The 5,655-nt window shown below is 39.2% G+C and overlaps 1 non-coding gene across 1 annotated transcript; it reads right to left on the bottom strand.

Annotated features, from left to right (window-relative positions):
- Positions 1-3,429: 3,429 nt before the first annotated feature.
- TRNAK-UUU (transfer RNA lysine (anticodon UUU)) lies at positions 3,430-3,502 on the bottom strand. The gene has a single exon. It is a non-coding gene; the product is annotated as a tRNA-Lys (tRNA).
- Positions 3,503-5,655: the final 2,153 nt, after the last annotated feature.

Genomic DNA, 5,655 nt, shown 5'->3' with positions numbered 1-5,655 from the left:
TCCCACTTGAGGCCCAATCCCAATGCGGTTTCTTCAGTGACAATATTCACTCCAGACCCTCCATCCAATATTGCATCATTAATGAGAACATTGTTGAGTTGAATTGTGACTTTGGCCAACTTCATCATCTCTAGATGTTGGTGGTTCTTTTGCTTGCATATTGCCACATTCTAGGGTTTCTTCCTCTACCATGTGCTTCAATTCTTTGCTAAGTCCTTCAATGCTTGCCATCAGGATTTTGGCCTTAAACATCCGCATCTTCCCCTTTATCGCCTGAGAACACCAGGAAATTTTTGGCAAATGACACTATGGCTCCCTTGAACCTTTTCTGGGGCTTGTCTTGTGGTTGTTCTTCTTGGTTTGGTTTCTCTGCCCTTTCTGGGTCTTCCGAAGCTGGATTGGGCACTGCTTCTCGCTCTTGGCACTCCTTTTTTTGGTCCAAATTGTACCTAAGTTCTAATGCTTCCTCTTGCTCATGCGGGTTAGTAGATGTTTCCGCGTATCTTCTTGATTATGATGGTGCGAAGTACTCCCAGCAGAGCAAGCTTTCTAGAGGGTCTCTTGGAAGGCATTATTTTTCACCTTCTCTAGATTTTTGAACATACAAGAAGCATGCTTAAATCTAGTTGGGTTGTGTGGTGGTGAAAGGCTCTTCACATTGACTTTTTCAAAAAATTCCTTTCATACTGTGGTTTCATTGTGGATTTGTTCCAAATGGATTCACACTTTCCCTTGCCCACCACTGGTTTGGAATGCTACCTAGCAGAGGTTTGTCCCCAGCAGGATTACCAGGTGTTTCTCATTGATTTCCCTATCAGCAAAATGGCAAGACAATAGTCTAGTGTATCAAACTAGTCAGGCAATGTTGTGGAAGAGGTGTGGACTCCTGCTAGAGATTCTGGATTCAAACACCAACCCTTACGTGGTCATGGGGAACATTCCAGTCTCCGCTTAGCTGGGCAAGCTTAAGCACTGTGTTTCCCAGTTCTCAATCTACATCACTCCTTTCCATGTCACACTCACACCCTCTCATACATAGCATGTACACTTAAGTAGAAACACAACAGGTTCAGACATCACAGAGTAATGTGTGACTTAGTTTCATTCTGAAAGAATTACAAATTAACACAAAATAGATACCTAGTACATATCACCACTTGCAAGATTCTAACATGCTCTCAAGCTTTGTGAGAGCTTACAAGACTACAATTCATCACACATCACTCAGACAATGAGTCAGCACACACACTCTATATCTTCTGCAGTAGTTGGTCACCCTTTTAACTGTGCCTTCTTGATCTTGGCAACGGCTCTACGGTGGTTACAGTACGCCGTCTTCACACGTGTGATACTGAGGTGATGCTCACGTCGTGCGTTACCGGTTGACCGCTCCACCTGCTCTGCCACTGATCCTTCTGCTACCATTGCACTGCTAGGCACAACAATCTATTAGACAAGGAGGCCCCTTAGCCCCCCTTCTCTTTGCCATAGCCTCTTACTCCTTGATTGTTGCCCTGGAAGAGGCCAGTGAGAAAGGTAGAGTTTGTTGATGCCTCAGGATCCAAATGTAATATTCAGAAAACTAAGTTAATTGGTTTAACAGAAGATAATGACTTTGATCTGGATAGATGGGGGTGTGAGGTGACTAGGAGGGGTCAAATTGTCACACATAGGAATACCCTTTGGTGTGGATGTCACTAATAAGAAACTCTCTGAGTGGGCCATTGAAAGATTCCTTATGAAACTCAAGAAATGGGAAGGAGTGAGAGTTCCATTTCATGACAGACTTGCTATCAACAACACAGTCCTGAATGCTTATATTATGTTCTTGGCTCCTGTGATTAATTTTGGAAAAGCTCAGTGGAATAGGATTATAAGTCCTATTAGAGACTTCATGTGGAGAAATAAAGCCAATTGTAAAAAGGGACCTGCTTGGTTAGCCTGGAATAAAATAAGTCTACCTAAAAACTGATGGGGGGTTGGGGATTATGCATCTACCCACTCATACTTTTGCCAAGATTGCTCTCCAGATGGGAAGCATACATTCTAGGGTGCCTTGCCATCAGGGGATTTTGGTCCAGGATAGGGAAATGGGTGGCTAGATGTTTGGGAGTACATGGACTTTGGGGAGACTGGGTCTTGGGAAGGGGGGTGGAATCTGAAGAGGTTATTACCTGGTTGTTTAGTATTATAAGATATGGTAGCTTATGGGAGATTTGGATATCTAGGAATAGCTTAGTGTTTCATAAAGGTGGGGAACCTAGTTTGAATGTCATTGAAACAATGTATAAATGTATTCATTTGTGTAGATGTGTATATTATGTTAACAAGTTGAATGATGTTAATATACTTCGGGAAATTCAATCTCTCCTCAACAAAATCAGATGATCTGCAATACAACAAACCTTGGTACATACTAGGAATCCCTAACAGAAGATTGTATGCAGGTGTGCCTAACTAAGGAAGTGAAGAGCAGGTTGCCCAAGTTTGGACCCAAGACCAAGAGGTGGTATCTCAAGGAGAAACATCCTGTTTATACTTTTGTGGCATTTGTGGAAAATCCCTTGGGTACTAGACCTATGGTGAATGTTTGGTCAGGCAAATATGTATTGGAAAAGCTCCCACCCAAAGGCTTCACCACTGAGCCTATTATGATAGCATGTATGTAGTTAGGCTACCATGTGTCTTGGAGTCAATCTTCTTTTGTTTGGGAGGATGAAAGATGGGACATGCTTTGCAAATTACTAAATTGTAGTAAATATGACTTGGAGTAGGTTGGGGGTTCAAGAAAAAGGTCTCTATGATGTAAATATTACAAATATCTTCAGTGTTAATATTACAAATATTATGAACCCCCAAATATTTGGGGGTTCAAGGGCTTTGTAAAAGGTCTCTATGATGTAAATATCTTCAGTGTTGATATTACAAATATTATCCAAAATAATAATAATCTATAAAGCACACTACGAATATTCGATACTTTTTTTGTTTTTTCTTTCTTGAAACCACTTTTATGGATCGATGACAAGACTATTTGTCTAATTTTTTGTTTTTAATCTTTTTAATAGATCATGACCTCAAGTGGCCCAGATAATAATGACCAGCTTTAGACGATGGAATATCGGTATGTATTTAATATGCATGTATCATCCAGATAAACAATTTTGCATACTTCTGAAGACTTAAAGGCAAAACTATTATAACATTTTAATTTTTACGCTATTTTAGTTTCTTTTTAGCTTTTATCATATGGTGGAGACTCAAGTAGATTCCTAAATTTTGAGTATTTGTATAACTTTGTTTTTTTCCTGCTTGAAACCACTTTTATGGCTCGATGACAAAGACTATTTGTCTAATTTTCTGTTTTTTTTGCGCCGGCCAAAAATTAAGGGAATTTGCGTCGCACGGAGCCTTATAATTACTTAACTTCGCCGTCTGTGGGAATCGAACCCACGACCACGTGGTTAAAAGCCACGCGCTCTACCGGCTGAGCTAAGACGGCCTTATTGTACCTTATTTCATATTTAATATATCTACTTATTGTAAATAACCAGCATGTAGCAGCTAAGGATTTAACTGGACTGAATGCTGTAGCGGGTACTAGAAACGTGGAACGTTGGGATTGGCTGAAGTGTGCAACGAAGGCGGTGGCACCAAGGCTCAAGCTATCGAGAGAGGATCATGGACTCACATAGGTCGGTAGCCACGTAGGCAATGTACCCATATTAAAGATTAACCTCTCCTAACATTAAAGATTAGCACGTGATATGTGTGATCAAAATTAGGGGTAAAATGAAACTTTGCCATAGCCTTTCTTGTACAATTATCTATATTAGTTATGAGTAACTCGCCTTTGCATTCGAGAAAGGGGAAAGAGTGTGCCATGAAATGTAAGACAAAACTAGAGGGAGCAATGAAGAGAAAAGTATCGTTGTCGTGTAAGAAAGTCGTGGGGCTAGGGCCGAGGGATTCACATTTGGATTGTGCATGCAATGGGCTTCTAATATACATTGAGTGATGCATAATGGTGTGCTCTTGGAACTCGAGGGGATGTTAACCATTGTTTTTTGTTTTGGAGGACCCCTCCAAGATATGTAGCCAAAGGTTGCAATCCCCCTCGTGTGTGTGTGTGTGTGTGTGTGTGTGTGTGTGTGTGTGTGTGTGTGTGTGTTCTTTCTAAAACACCGTATTTTTGGCAACCATCCAGTCACTAGACACCCCTATTAATCACTTTTTAGGCAACTTTCATGTGGCTCGAGGGTGGGAATCAACGCCAAAATTCCCAAGAATATTTCCTCTAATTTTTTTGATAGCCAAATTTTCTAAATTTTGTTTGTTAATGGTATCAATTTAAGAGTGCCTACCAATCATAAGATATGAAGTGCTATTTTTATGGAAGTCACACATTGTAAAACTTCAATTTATATAGTCCCTGTAGGTGTTACATTCACCCCTATAGTTGACCACACTATCAATTTAAGAGAACCTACCAAGAATAAGATATGAATTTGGTTTTTTATGGGTGTTACACATTATAAAACTTTAAACCACTTATCTTACATAGTCCTTGTATAAAGAGAATACGAGGGAGAGGGATAGCTTAAGTTCCTTGCAACACACACACACACACACACACAAGAGAGAGCGAGGCACAAGAGAAAGATGGAGCTGGATTTTTTTCTATCTTCTTCTTCTCTTAATCTATCATATCATAAAGATAAGAGTACATACTATAAGGGAAAGTACTCTCCTACTAAAATATACAAGGTCAGTCCTCCATAGTGTGAACCTGACTATATAAGCTGACGATATAACTACGCCATACTCTAGTAATCCAAATGTGGCTATCACACACCCTGTCATCCACTAGCTGCATATAAGGGAAAGTACTCTCCTACTAAAATATACAAGGTCAGTCCTCCATAGTGTGAACCTGACTATATAAGCTGACGATATAACTACGCCATACTCTAGTAATCCAAATGTGGCTATCACACACCCTGTCATCCACTAGCTGCATATCAACCATAATCTCACAAACCGTGGTAGTGGCATAAGTGCAGAAGCTATCACCCAAGGCATGTCATAAATGTCCCTAGCACTAGGTTAAGCTCGTATCTAAACATTGTAGGTGTTATATTCACCCTTATGGTTGACCACGCTAGCAAGGGAACATTTTAAAAAAATAATTATTTCTTTAAATAAAATCAAACCATATAGAAAAGAAAAAATTCTAAGAGACTTATCAAAAGAAACACAAAGAAGTACATGGATGCTCTCATTAGAGTGATTGAAATTAGATGAATTGTTGTTTTTTAGCTCTTGATTAGTATGCCTTGTTTAATCTCATCTTAATTAGTGTGTCTTGTTTAATCTCTTCTTAATAATGGTTTTCTTAACCTAGATCTACTATCATAGAATCCATAATTTGCATTAATCCTCCCTAATTTAGCAATTTCCAAGTTGGTATCAATTGGATTTAAGCAAATCCTTCTCTTATGTAGGAGTTGGAATATTTAAAATTGATTTTACTGTCTAGATTAAATGATTAGTATTTTTGTATTCCTTATAGAGAGCCTAGTGACATAGCTAATTATTTTATGTGAAAGAGGAATTGGCTTTAGAGCCAAGCATTCATTCTAAGCACTAGCAAAG

This window comes from Cibotium barometz, chromosome 11 (genome assembly GCF_041138505.1).
Source record: "Cibotium barometz isolate CiBa-2024 chromosome 11, ASM4113850v1, whole genome shotgun sequence".
Classification (NCBI taxonomy): domain Eukaryota; kingdom Viridiplantae; phylum Streptophyta; class Polypodiopsida; order Cyatheales; family Cibotiaceae; genus Cibotium; species Cibotium barometz.
Note: the sequence above shows the minus strand (reverse complement) of the source record. Positions and strands in the feature narration are given on the sequence as shown.